The sequence below is a fragment of the Miscanthus floridulus genome, chromosome 13 (assembly GCF_019320115.1).
Source record: "Miscanthus floridulus cultivar M001 chromosome 13, ASM1932011v1, whole genome shotgun sequence".
Lineage (NCBI taxonomy): Eukaryota > Viridiplantae > Streptophyta > Magnoliopsida > Poales > Poaceae > Miscanthus > Miscanthus floridulus.
The window spans coordinates 39,969,081-39,984,063 of NC_089592.1; positions in this window are offsets into that span (position 1 = coordinate 39,969,081).

Sequence of the window (14,983 nt, forward strand, 5' to 3'; positions counted from 1 at the left end):
CTGGAAGAGGAATTCTTTAGATTGTCAATCAATTGTGCTAGCTCCCATGCTTCTTGTTTATTGGAATACTTCTTGGCCATCAAAGCTTCACGGTTAGATAGATTCCTCTGAGCTTTTCTCACCTTCAGGGCTTGATCTTCGATGATGGATAAAGGAGTCAGAGCTTCGATGAGATCCGAGGACAAATTATCCCTGATAGCTAAGAAGATTGTTCGCATTGAATCTGCATCTTGGACCAAATCGGCTATATCTTTCTCGAGCCTTGGCAATATGTCCCTTAGCCAATTTCTAGTCTCTTCTGATAAAGTCTCTTGGAGAGGGGTGGCAGATGAACTAATCTCACCTTCATCTATGTACTCTTCAAAATTAAAGGAGTAGCTTAGAGCTAGAGAACTAAGTGCCTACATATGAGAAAAGGAAATCTTGTTAAAAGGATCAGATCAGTTGATGATGAGGTAAATGGTGAAGTAGATATAGTACCTTTTCTAGGGTAGCTTCTATCTGAGGAGAAGAAACAACTGATGATGCACCAATGGTATCTGCTTGAATCGGCTCTAAACTTTCAACATTGGTATCAATAACATCAAGGGAGATTTTTCAATTCATGATTGTAGCAGAAGGATAAAATAGATATATATTTTTTTACCATCAATTGCCTGCTGGACTAGGGAATTGACAGTCTAAGTGTCAATGTCAATCAGGTCACATTCTACTGATGGACTGTTCATATTCTATTCTTGTGCGGATATTTCCTCAGGGAGTGAAGTGGAAGGGTTCTCATCTTCTACTATCTTGGAAGCCTCAGTTGTTCCAACTGGAATTGGATCCTTTTGAGGATCGGCCGATGAAGGTTTGATTAGTGCTAATTTAAATGCCTGGGACAATAGTTCAGCACCCAGAGCAGATTGGGATGCAATAGTTGATAACTATGAGAAAAGAATTAGAATTAGAAGTTGAATATCATTTTGGGAAGAGGATGAATTGTTTTACCTGAGTAGTTGATGGTCTTGTTCTGTGAAATCTTTTCCTAGTAGTGGTTTTTTGGGTTACCCCTTGGGCTGCCTTGCGTTTTGAAGATTGATACGTTATGATTATAGGAGTAGCCTGGTTTTCCATTAGCTTCTTCAGCGTAGGTGCAGTTGATCCCAGTCTTGAGGCTGGACACGACAGATAGTACTCTATGGCATGCCCTTTTCTGTCCACAATTGGGGGATTGAATTCAACATCCTGCAAGGGAGTTCTATTAGATAAGTTGATAGGAAAACTTTAGTAGATGATCTTTATGGAAGGAAAAGAGTTAGCTAGTTACCTCACTGTCGAAAGCAAAATCTTCATCCAGAGCTATGCAGCTAGGATGAACTGGCCTACAGAAGAGGTGGAGATACCACTCTTGCCACCAGGAGTCAAACAGGTTGGAAGAGAAGGTGACTCTTGTCCAGTCATGCAAGCAAAAGGAGGGAAGATCCGATCCTAGTTGAAAGACTCTGAAAGCTTCCATTACTTCACTGATACATTCTCTTGTCTTCAGTGTATTCTTGAAGAAGAGTTGAGGAGGTAGCTGACCAAGTCTGAATTGATGGGCCACAAAGCAAGGATTATAGAATTCATAAGTTGGAAGATTTTCTAGGAGAAAAGAACTAGTAGCCATTTTGCCATGGCCATGGCGAAATTCAGCTGGTAGTACACAAGGTTTGATGATGCAACAAAAGATTGCTGCAGCTATTTCATTTGAACAGCCTGATTCAAACTAAAATTTGACTGGCAGAACCATTTCATTATCTTTATCTTCATCATAAGGCAACCAAGACAAGATGTTTGCATCAAATCCTCTGTAGAATTTCTTAAAGAGATGGCCTATGTCAACATCGATTGTTATGGCTGATGCAGCTTTATCATAGTTCATGCTTGGCTGACCACCACGCTCGGCACTGTAGCCGTCGGCCGGCTATCCCCTTCCCCCCCACGATCAAATCACCGCCGTTCAAATCTAATCCGACGATCCAGAATCACCTATACCCCTTCGCGTGGCTAAATTTCTGTAACACCCTAAAATTTGCCTCTTTTAAAATAGAGCTAAAATGATTTATTTATGAATTTTTGTGCACATGAAATATAGGAAATAAAATTTTTCATTAAATTAAAATACATCATAAGGTAGCACCATGTTTGAGCATATATGCCATTGCATTTGATTTCATTGGTTGAGTGGTTGAAAAGTCAAAAATGGTTAAAATGCTTTTGAAATGAAATTTAAAAATGGCTTTGAAATAAAAGAAAAGAAAGAAAAGAAAATTTGAAAATAAAAGTATTTTTAAAGTTGTAAAGTTTATCTTGGGAAGCCTAATAGAATTGACCATTTTTATTTGAATAGGAAAGTATATTTGAAACCATACTCGAATTTCATTTGAATTTAGCTTAGAATTGGAAAACTAGAAATAGAAAAGATTTTAATTTTGGAAAACTTCATCTTCTTCATTCAGCCCAGCACAGGCCCGGTTTTTCCCCCTTTACTGGCTTGGCCTACCCGGCGGCCCAGCCGCAATCCCCCTCCCTTCTCCTTTTCCAGCGCGCCTAGCCTGCTCCACCCCAGCCCGCTCGGCAGCCCATCTTGCGTGCGCAAGTCATCGGCCTAGCCAGCAGCCACCCTCCCTTCTCCCTCTTTCCTCCCGCGCTGGCCCGCTCTGCTCGGCCTCTGCCCCGCGCGCCCACGCCACGGTGCAGCGCACCAACTTGGCCCAGCTTGACCTTCACTCACGCCCACAGCGCCGCACCACACGCGCTTCCCTTCTCCCTCACTGCGTCGCTGGTCCCACCCGTTAGCTGGCCCCGCTCTCTTCCTCCACTCTCCTTTCTTCCCTGCCTCCTTCCTTTTCTCGCCATCGTTGATGGCGTTGCTTCCACGGCAAGCTAGCCGGTCCTCCGTGCCCACAAGGAAGGCAACGAAATCACCATATCCCGCTCACCTTCCATCTACCGTAGCCCTGTCCGCCTATAAGACCCGAGTCGAGCCCTTCCCTCTGCCCCGCGCGCCCACGCTCGCGGCGCAGCCCACCAACGTGGTGAAAGGTCCTTGTTTGGTTTTGGTAATTGAGTGACAACCTAGGTGGACTAATTGTGTTTATGTGAGATACACAGGTGATTAGTCCACAGGTACATGTGTGTGAGCAACATATGCCATGAAGGTGAAAATGGCTTGGAAATGTTGCAAAGCTCACACATGTGATGATGAAGGAGCTTAAATGCACATGAGACATGACATTGAGTCATGTGATCAAGGTGGAGAAGATCAAGACAAGACTTGGCTTGATGGACCGGTTGCAAGCATGAAGGGCAAGTCGAAGGCTTTGGAGTGATGGACCGTGTGGCGGTGAAGCTTGAGCAAGACTTGGCGCCGATGGACTGATGGCAACGGTGAAGAGCAAGTAGAGTCAAGATCGATGAACCAATATGATCATGTGATGATATGAAGTGGATCATTTCATTGTTGATCGTGTTGGTGCATGTGTTGCATCGACATTGAAGGAGATGGAATGGAATGCGCAAGGCAAAGGTATAACCTAGGGCATTTCATTTCACTGGTCATAGGTGTGTAGAGAAGTTTATGACCGGGTTTAGGATAGATGGCCGTACTATCAAGAGGGGCAAACTTGTTTGCATATCGGTCATCTAGTGCCACTCGAGTGATCTAACTTTGCATTGTCGCTAGGATCGAGTGGCGTGGCAAGTTGAGTGGCTAACATCCTTTGGGAAATGATTGTGAAAATGCTAACACACATACACATGGTGGTGTACACTTGGTGGTGTTGGCACATTTACAAAGGAGGTGGTGTTTGCAGGGGTGAGATGGGATTCGGCGCTTTCGGGAAAATGGAATGCCTATTTTCTATTGCGTCGGATGCAAGTTCTTGTGGTTAGCACATTGGAGCAAAGGTGAAGAAGTTAGAAGTGAAAACGAGTTGATTGCGAAGATGCTGGCGTCGATCAACTGACCGGACGCTAGATCTGAATGCACCGGACGCTGGCAGGCTGCATCCGGTCAGGCTGACGTATGATGACACAGAAGCTAGAGTGTGACCGGACGCTGGCTGTGTCCGATCAAGTGTGACCGGACACGTCCGGTCAAGGTCGGTACCTTACTGGAAACGACCGGACGCTAGGGGGTTCAGCGTCCGGTCAGTTGAAAGCTGCTGCGTCCGGTCAAGTCAAGTGACCATTGGAATCAGGACACATGGTCATCTGCGGGCGACTGGACGCTGAGGTCCAGCGTCCGGTCAACACGACCGGAGCGTCCGGTCGGCCCGATTTTTGCCTAGTGAAGGGGTAACGGCTAGTTTAGCCCTTGGGGCTATAAATAGAAGTGGCCTTCAGCCATGGCCTAGTGTGGAGCACCTAAGGGGACTTAGTGTCCATGCTTGTGAGTGCTTGGGAGCCCTCCATCACACATATACTTGATAGTGATCATTCGATTGTGTGAGTGAGCGATTCTAGTGCGATTGCATCGTGAGGTTGCATCGAGTGGCACTAGGTGATCGAGTTGCAAGCCAGTGGTGCTTGTTACTCTTGGAGGTTGCCACCTCCTAGACGGTTTGGTGGTGGTCTCCGTCGAAGCGCGCAAGAAGCTTGTGCGGCGCTCCGGAGAAGTGCTTGTGAGGGGCATTGTGCTCGCCCCACGGGAGCCACGAAGAGCAACTCTAGTAAAGCGTGTCATTGAGCTACCCTCACTTCTGGGGTAGGTTCTTGCGGCGCCCGACGTGCGGGCTTAGCGGGTGATGCTAATTAGCCGCCGAACCACCAAGTGAGTGGTCGACACAACGGGGACTAGCGTGTTGGCAAACACGTGAACCTCAGGAGAAAAATCATCGTGTCAACCTTATTCTTCCCGTTGGTTTGCATCTCCGTTACACAAGCTTGCAATTACTCTTATACATATTAAGCTTGTGTAGTTGCTCTTGTAATTAGATAGCTTGTGTAGGTTGCTAATTACCTTCTTGCTTGTGTAGCATAGAAGTAGCTCCCTTGCGTGGCTAATTTGGTTTTAGTAACCTTGTTAGTCACATTGCTTAGTTTGTGTAGCTAAGTATTTGCGCTCTCTAATTAGGCATTGGTTGCCTTGTTATTGAGCATTGCTAGTGAGCTTAGTTAGCCTTGTGCTTTTGCTTACTAGCGTGTGTAGGAGCTCCCTTGTTGCTTAAAGTACTAGTGGCATAGGTTTGTGTAACCTTGCTCCTAGAATTGTTTAGGAGAGCTCTAGCTAGCCCGGCACCTTAGTTGCATAATTAGTATCTTTGGAAGGTGCTAGAGAACATATATAGAGGGGTGTTGTCTTGGCTAGACCAATAGTTTTAATTCCGCACTTGTTTCGGTTAGCCAACATGATTAAGTTTTAGAAAAGACTATTCACCCCCCTCTAGTCTGCCATCTCGACCCTTCACGTGGCCCAGCTCGGCCTTCACTCGTGCCCACAGCGCCGCACCGCACATGATTCCCTTCTCCCTCATTGCGTCGCCGGTCCCACCTGTCAGCCGGCCCCACTCTCTTCCTCCACTTTCCTTTCTTCCCCGCATCCTCCTCTCTCTCCAGCCATCGCCGCCGTCGTCGACCGCCCCCTCAAGGCCCTCCCGGACACCGCGACCACTATCTTTAGACTCGTGGTGAGCTTCTTCACCTTTCCATGCCTTCTATTCGATGCTTCGTGTGCTAGAAAGGTGTAGTAGCGAGCTCTCGAGCTGCCAACAATGGCTGCCACCACGGGACCACCTCCCCGACGTGCTCTCCATCCCCGATAGGTAGCCATTGAGTTCGTGAGACCCCGTGCTACGCGTAGGTGCCCTCGGCTCGATCTGGGGTGGCCGAAATCACCGCCCCGGCGTCCACCGCCGAGCTTGGCACGCCGCCGGTCATGGTGTTGGCCACGGGAGTCATCTTCCCTGGTGACCCGCTGCCCCTGCACTCATCGGCGCCATCAGATCTTAAAGCAACGGCCAGGATTACAACGTACCGTTCGGTCCAACGCGGCTGTGGACTCAGTCCACGGCGCCGCGTCAGCGCACTCCCACACCCACGTGGTACACCGCACCAATCACGTGCTACCGCGTGTCACCCAGTCAGCAACACGCAGTCAACCGCAATCAAAGCCACGCGTGTTTTGTAGTTTAGTCCCTGTAGTTTTCAGTAATCAACCCGCACTCCGTTCTATTTCAAACCAATTAAAATCATCCCTATTTTCATTTATTTGGGACCCTATAGTTTCCTAGAATTAGTGCGCCCAGTCCAATAACCGTTTAAATTCAGATTTTAATTGTTTAAATTCAAAATTGAGTTCAATTAATTACAGGAATGCCATTGGACCTTATTTCATGCGTAACTTTTGCGTTTTAAGTCCAATTTGACCCGTCCGAATTGCGTTAGGATTGTATTTACGTTATCTACATGTTTATACAACTGTTAGGCACTGTTTTCAACACTTGAAATTCATGAGTAGATTTAATCTATTATTTAACTATAGGAAAACTTGTTTAAATCACAACTTATTCATTTTAACTCCAAAATAATCCGTTCAAGTTGCGTTTGTTTCATAACGATGAGATCTATGCATTAGTAATATTTTTTTACTATATTACTATTTCATAAAAATCATGGTTTAAATCATATCTTGATTAATGATTATGCACTGGGTTTTATACATAAAATATGATTTGTTTTACTTTTGTTTTATAATTCAAATCTAAAATTGACTTAATTCAATCTATATTATTTATAAAATATCTTTTATATATGAAGTCATATGGTTAACATAGATGAAGCTTATAGTTTTCTTTTCCACGTATAAAGCAAATCTCTTGGTAGTTGTAACTTTTCAACCGTAGCTCCAAATAGCTTGCCTCTCACGACTGTGTGTTCGTAGCGATGCGTAGAATCGTGTTTCAATCTCTTTTACTTATTTTTCTATGATTGGTGTACTATTCTGATATAGATGCAATTGTATGCTATGCATGTATGTGTATGGATGTTTGTGTGGTGTTCTATGATTACGTCCAGTCGGTGAGATATATGTGGTGATCCAGAAGAAGAAGAAGGACATGAAGAGTAAAGCTTACCGAAGGATCGGTGTGTAAGGCAAGTATAGCATGGGACCATCCTTGTTACCTATTCACATTTCATCACTTAATTCATATTGCATGTGTCTACCATGTTGCCATTAAGGATATCCTAGATATTTGATATCTTGTACCTTGAAACCTTTGGGACATTGCATTGGGTAGTTTTTGCTAGTGCTTAATCAAAACCATGATCTTGTAACTTGACTAATGGTATATGCAATAAACATTAAAACATGACTTTTTAGCAACATGGAAACAGGGGGCTGTAGTGTTTAGCTACTTTCTAAATGCTTTAGATTCCTCTCCCTAAGGACTTATCTGTAAGCGATCATCCAGGACTTATAGTATAGCTGTGCGGGCTATATGGCTCTGGCTTTAGCTCAGTATGAGGACCTTTTCTAGCTTGTTAGTGGTTACCTTTATGGCGCACGAGGGTATGTTTCCTTTTTTGCTAGGATGTGTGTACTGTGCTGCGATGCCCACGCATGCCACTCCTAGAGAGGGGCCACATACTGCCTAGCGGCCCTAACCTGTTAGACGAACCTTTGAAAGGCTTCATAGTGAACCCTACCGACCTTCCTCGATAGTGGGTCAAGAGGCTAATCACCAAGGGCGAAAGGGTAAATCATGACTCATAGTGAAAAGTGTACAAACTCTGCAGAGTATAAAACCGATATATCAGCCGTGCTCACGGTCACGAGTGGCCTTGGACCCTTATGGAATAGAGATGATCACTAATGGATAATGGTACTAATGATTAATTGTTTATGCTATGCATTATTCATATTTACCCGATCATGTGTTTATGGGAATGATAAATTCTTTGCCACTCAATTGCTTAAAAAGATAACCTATTAAAGCTAATCGTAGTTAAACCAGTGTCAGCCCTTTTGAGCCTCATGAACCCCATGATATAATTGTTAAGTATGACATGTACTTACGCTTGCTTTACTTTTCTATACTTTGGATAAAAATCCCAGATGGGTACCAGATTGCTGGTTTGGGGGAGTTAGGCTTGTGGTCAACCAGTCAGTCGTCCCTGTGGATTTGGAGTCTTCGCCTAAAGATCAGAGTCGACTTTCCACTGTCTATACTCTGAGGTTATTTTCCTTATACTAATATGTTATGTAATAAGTATTGTCTCTTGATATTACCTTTATTTGTGGCTATATGTGAGATTTGACTTCCTAGGCTCACATATAGTGTGTATCTGGTTTTGCCTTTAAAACCGGGTGCTACACGTATTGGAGTTCAAAATGGAGTAGCATAGAGTCGGCAATCGCAAATGGAGATTAAATTGGAGTGTAGAAATAACGAAGACAAATTATGGTGACAAAAACTTTATTCATCATGGGGTGGAGAGTACATATCTAGAGCGTTTCAAGGATAGAAACGTATGAGGTGCTCGATGTGCCATGAATTGGGGATATCGATTCCATCCAAGTCACATAGCCGGTAAGACCCTGGTTGGGTAACCTCTTTGACCATGTAAGGCCCTTCCCAAGGGGAGGAGAGCTTGTGCATCCCTTCAGTTTTCAGTTTTCTATGGAGAACGAGGTCATCGACAGCAAATGAATGACCTTTGATGTTGTGATTGTAGTATGTTTGCAAGCCTTCTAGGTACTTGGCTGTGTGGATGCAAGTGATCAGGCATTCTTCCTCGGCCCTATCGACATCCTCTGTCCAAACAGCTACGTCTTGCTCTTCATTAAAATGTTCCACCCTAGGTGCTCGGAAGGCAATGTTTGCTGGAAGTATGGCTTCTGAGCCATAGACCAAAAAGTATGGAGACACACCGGTGCTGCGACTAGCTTGAGTGTGCAGTCGCCAGACAACAACTGGGAGCTCTTTGAGCCATCTGCCTGGATGCTTTTCCTCTTTCTGATATAGCCTCTTTTTGAGGGCATCGAGGATCATGCCATTCGCTCGTTTCGACCTAGCCGTTGGCTCTAGGATTGGCAACAGATACATATTTGATGGAGATGCATTGGTTTTCATAGAAGTCCCAAAAATGATGACCAGTGAATGTAGTTCTGAGGTCAGTGATAATGCTGTTTAGAAGACTGAATCTGTGGATGATATCTTTGAAGAGCTCGACTGCCTTCTTTGCAGTGGCTAAAACAAGCGGCTTGTATTTGATTCACTTGGAGAACTTATCGATGGCAACGTACACATACTGGAAACCACCTAGCATAGGCTTGAAAGGCCCAATCATGTCCAGTCCCTAGCATGCAAAAGACCAGGAAGCTGGGATGGTCTACAGTTCTTGTGTCGGCACGTGTATTTGCTTGGCGAAAGTTGGCATCCTTCACAATGTCGGATGAGGTCTTCTGCGTCGGTGATGGCCGTAGGCCAGTAAAAACCAGCTCAGAAAGCTTTGCCGACCTAGTTTCTCGAGGCCACGTGATTGTCGTAGGAACCAGAGTGAATTTCAAGAAGTAGTTTCACTCCCTCTTCTTAGGTGATGCATTCTATAGTATCCCATCCTTGGCACTTTTCCTCATCAAGTTCCCATCTACCAGCACATAATGCTTGCTTGGATGGATTAGGCATTCAGTTTTGGTCTTGTCGGTGGGTACGTCAGAGCTGGTGAGGTACTTGATGAACTGCTCCCTCCAATCGGCGGCCGGCGAAGGTACTATAAGTACCAGCTGCTTGGCAGGGGGGGGGGGATTTCTTGAGCTTCGTTCTCTTCCTTAATAGACAACGTAAAGAGGTCTTGAACGAAGACCCTAGGTGGAATCGCGGCACGAGAAGAGCCTATCTTAGATAGGTGGTCGGCGAGCTAATTTTGATCTGATATCACGTGGTGGTACTTGATACCATAGAACTTCCCTTCGAGTTTCCTAATTTCGGCACAATATGCATCCATCTTCTCACTAGAATAGGACCAATCTTTGTTAAGTTGGTTGATGACCAACATGGTGTCTCCATATACCATGAGGCGTTTCATGCCGAGCTCAACAGCTATATAGAGTCCATAAAGACATGCTTCATATTCAGTGGCATTGTTGGAGGCTGGAAAATGAATTTGGAGAACATATCAGAGCTTGTCTTTGGTCGGTGTAATGAATAAAATGCCAGCACCAGCACCATTGATGTTGAGGGTGCCATCGAAGTACATCACCCTAGTGCTTGGGGCAACTAGCGAGGATGGGCTCTTGGATCTCGGTCCACTCAGCGACGAAGTCAGCGAGCGCCTATGACTTGATGGTAGGCCTACTTCTGAATTCAATGGAGTAAGTGCCAAGCTCGACAACCACTTGATGATGTAGCCATTGGCCTCTTTGTTGCGGAGGATGTCCCCTAGAGGGAACTCGATAACCACAGTGACCTTGTAGTACTCGAAGTAATGGCGGAGCTTGTGCGACATAATCAGAATGGCATAATGCAGTTTCTGAACTTGAGGATAATGAGTTTTGGACTCAGTAAGGACCTCACTGATGAAGTAGACCGGACGTTGTACCTTCTAGGTGTGTTCGGCCTCCTCGTGCTCAACGACGATAGCTGTGCTAACGACGCAAGAAGTGGCGACGATGTAGATCAGTAGGGTTTCATCTGCTTGAGGCGCTGTCATGATTGGAGGCTTTGTTAGAAACAACTTGAGTTATTTGAAAGTTGCATCTGCTTCCTCCGACCAGGAGAAACGCTTGAAAGGCTTGAGGAGTTTGAAGAACGGTAGTCCCTTTTCACCGAGGCACAATATAAAGCGGTTGAGAGCAGCCATGCACCTTGTGAGCTTCTGTATATCCTTTATGCATGTTGGCCATTTCATGTTGGTGATGGCGGAGACCTTGTCGGGGTTGGGTTTGATGCCACGGGTGCTGACGATGTAGCCTAGGAGTATGCCGAATGGAACTCCAAAGATACACTTTGAAGGGTTCAACGTCCATCTGTATCTTTTTAGGTTGGTGAATGTTTCTTTGAGGTCAGCGATAAGATTGTTGGCGGTTTTGGATTTGACAACCATATAGTCGATGTAAGCTTTGATGTTGCAGGCCTATCTATTGGTCAAGGCACATTTGGATGGCCCTTTAGTAGGTTGCCCTGTCATTCTTAAGTCTAAAGCACATGGTGGTATAGCAATACGCACCGAAAGGCGTGATGAACAACATCTTGATCTGGTCATCTTCCTTGAGGGATATCTGGTGATAGCCAGGAGTAACAATCAAGGAAGGAGAGTAGTTCACAGCCAGCGGTGGAGTCTACAACCTCGTCTATCCAAGGTAGATCGAAAGGGTCTTTAGGGCAGTGTTTGTTGAGATTAGTGTAATCAACGCATATTCTCCATTCTTTATTCTTTTTTTGAACAAGAATAGGGTTTACTAACCACTCAGGGTGATACACTTCTTTAATAAATCTTGCAGCTAGGAGATATTTTGTTTCTACCCTAATAGCCTCCTTGTCTGGCGTGAATCATTGGAGTTTCTGCTTGATCGGTTTGGCGGTCAGCGAGACATTCAAGGAGTGCTCGATCTTTTCCTGTGGTACCCTTGGCATGTCTGTAGGTTTGCAAGCAAACACATCGGTGTTCACATGTAGGAAGGAGACAAGCGTTCTTTCCTATTTGGGGTCGAGGTGAGCCCCAATCTTGATGGTCTTGGAGGGGTCATCAAGGCCAAGGCTGACCTCCTTTGTTTCCTTGGACTTGGCGGAGACGCGAGGAGGCTCCAACGCTGGGATCTCTAGGTCGTCGGTGGGCACCGTATTGCCGTCGATGACCATGCTAGCCATCTAGATGGAGAGGTCGGTGGCTTTGGCGAGGGCAAGACTCTCTGTCTCACAGGCGTAGGCGATGGAGAGGTTGGCCCATAGGGCCAAAACTCCTACAGGCAAAGGCATCTTTAGCACTAGCTAGGCATAGTGCGGTATGGCCATGAACTTGGCCAGAGATGGCCGACCAAGTATGGCATGGTAGGCGGTGTTTAAGTCGGCGATGTAGAAGTTGATGTGCTCGACACAGTAGTTGCTGCCCATGCCGAATTGTACCAGGAGGGTGATCTCTCTAAGCGGGTTGGATGCCCTGCCTGGTACCACACCCTAGAAGGAGGAATTGAAGGGTGTGAGGTCTTCTATCCTAAGACCCAGCTCCTTTAGGGCTCCGATGAAGAGGAGGTTTAGAGCACTTTTGCTGTCGACGAGTACTTTTCTGAAAAGCACTTTCTAGACAGTTGCATCAAGAACAAGGGGGAAACGCCCTGTATAGGGGATGTTCGCCCACTGGTCGGCCCTAGCTGAAGGTGATCAAGACCTCGGACCAGGGGCGATAGCTGGGGTTAGCGATGGCATCTTCTACGTTGATGGTGAGCACCCGGTGGGTGGTGAGCTATCGATCTCTTCTGCTCTCGATAGCGGTGAGGCCCTCGAAGATAGTGGTGACCACTTTGTTGTGATCCTAGAAGGCATTTGCTATTATCCCTAGGTGGTCGGTGGCCTCTTGCTCCATCGTTGTTGTCATCAGTCTGGCTTTTTGGCCTAGAACTCCTTAGCCAAGCCAAGGCAGTCCTTCATCTTATGCTTTTTGTTCTTGTGGAGAGGGCATGGGCCTTCGAGAATATTCTTGTACTGCTTGTCGTAGTTACGCTTGGTGTGAGGTTTGTCAATGGCGGTGATGATGTGGTCTAGTCGTCGGTGGTGATATTGACCAGATTTGGACCCTTCTAGCCAATCACGGCTACTGTCCTGATGGTGACTGTGGTTGTCATAGCAGCGGTTGCTGTGGCATCGGTCATGGGGACTGCTCATCACTGTGGTGAGTTGGGCAGTGAGTGCCCGCATCCTCGTTGAAGAGAACTTTGGCCTCTTCGGCGTCGGCGTACTGATCGGCGATCGTAATCATCTCGCCAATCCCCTTTGGTGGCTTGCAATTGAACTTGGAGTGGAGGTCACGGTGATGGAGTCCTCGAACGAAGGCGGTGATGACTTTTGCTTTTGTGATGTTGGGAATAGAATTCCTCATCTTGGAAAAGCGTCTGATGTAGCTACGAAGGAGCTCGAACGGCTTCTAGTAGATGCGATTTAGATCATGCTTGGTGCCCGGCCGAGTACACATAGCCATGTAGTTGTCAGTGAAGACCTTCTTTAGCTCTTCCCTAGATTCGATGGAGTCTAGGGCTAGGCTCGTGAACCAGTTCATCGCAGTTGGCATGAGCATGATGTGAAGATAGTTCGTCATGACACTAGTATCTCCCTCAGGCGGCGCGCACAACAGTGGCATAAACTTGTAGCCACTATGTGGGGTTCATCCATCCCTAATTCATCCGATGTAGCCCTAGTGATTTTGAAACCACAGGGCCACTAGTGTGTTCGAAGTGCCCTTGTGAATGCTTGGGACCCTTCGGGATCGTCTCCGTCATGATCTATGGCATTATCGGTGTTGAGTGGCTAGAGGGCTACGTCTAGGTCATCGAACTCTTGCTCATACTCTTGATGCTAGCGTACTTCCTCTTCATGGTGAGAGAAATAGCACCCGTCGATTTGACGTCGCTCATCCTAGAGGTTGTTGAGGTGCGCTCGGACGTCTTGGTTGACTTCTTGGTCGTGTTGGTGAGGGTAGTCAATGCGGTGCTCCCTAGCACTCCCCTAGAGAGGTTGTGCATCATCACGATGCTAGTCGGTGAAGCGGCTTCTGCTAGGGCAGCGATTCGATCTTTGCGTGGTGGATCGGCGAATTGAGCTCGTCGAATAGGAAGGTCTCTGATCCTGGTGGATCTCGTTGACCTAGCAGTGTGTGGCTTTGAGCATTATGGCAACCTTGGCGACTTCTGGCATTTGCTCGAGCTGGGCGAAGCTCATTGGTTGTCATGGCCAAGTTGGCTCTCAGAGTGTTGTAGACGTCATGGCCATCGACATGGATGAATTCATTGTTGATGTTGCATTGGAGTGGGTGTGGCCTTCCTTGCGAGTCAAACTGTTCATTGCGAGCAGCCTCGGCTGTCATGAGGGCAGCCTCATTTGCTCAGTGCTACACATGGTTGGCGTTCCTGTTGACATGAGCGATGTGGTCCTCCTTAGTTTCTCCATCCTATGGAGGGCTATCGACGCTGACATTGAAGATCCTGCCTAATCGGAAGGGTGGGAAAGGAGGTTGGATGGCGATGGTTTCGGCGACGGTCTCTGTAGAGCCCTAGGGACTCAGAGTCTAGAGTTTCCTCCTAGGATGGTTTGAAGGGATGCTTCATGATGTCGGCTGATTTGCAGCATGTTGATAGTCGACAAGAGCTGCTTGGTGATCTAGTCAGCGAGAGGATAGATGTCTCTCGCCTAGTTGGCTAATTTGCCCCTTAGGGCGTCTTGATAGGCGGCGACGATACTGGTGAGCCAAAAGGGTAGGGCCAGTAACCCCTGGAGTCTCATGATCGGCCTCCAATAGATCAGAATTAGAGGATGGTCGATGCTAAACCAGAGTGGTCAGAGCTGATTCGGCGATGGAGAGGTAGTCGGCAAGCTTCTGGCCAACCTGATCAATGGATGCGATCAAATCATCGTTGCTGATCTGCTTCCTCGGGTAGCGGGGGAGCAGGCGGCGAGTTGTCGATGAAGACGACCTCGGAGGTGGTTCCAAGATCGGATCTGTAGTCATAGGTGTTGGGGTGGTCGGCATAGAATCGATCTGCACTAGCTCGACAAGCTCTCCATCTTCGTCAGCGTTGATGACCCAAGAGATCGATCCGACCATGAAGATCTAGCTGGGCTGCGGGAGGGATGAAGAGCCTACAAAACGTACCATCTTGTTTGACATGGAAACAGGATGCACACCCCTACCTAGGCGCGCCAACTATCAATAGTATATCATCGATAGTCCTCCGAGGGGCATCCCACGAAGGTAGATTTGTTGGTAGAGATGCATGTAATCGAGAACAAGAAGGCAACAGAGACATAAG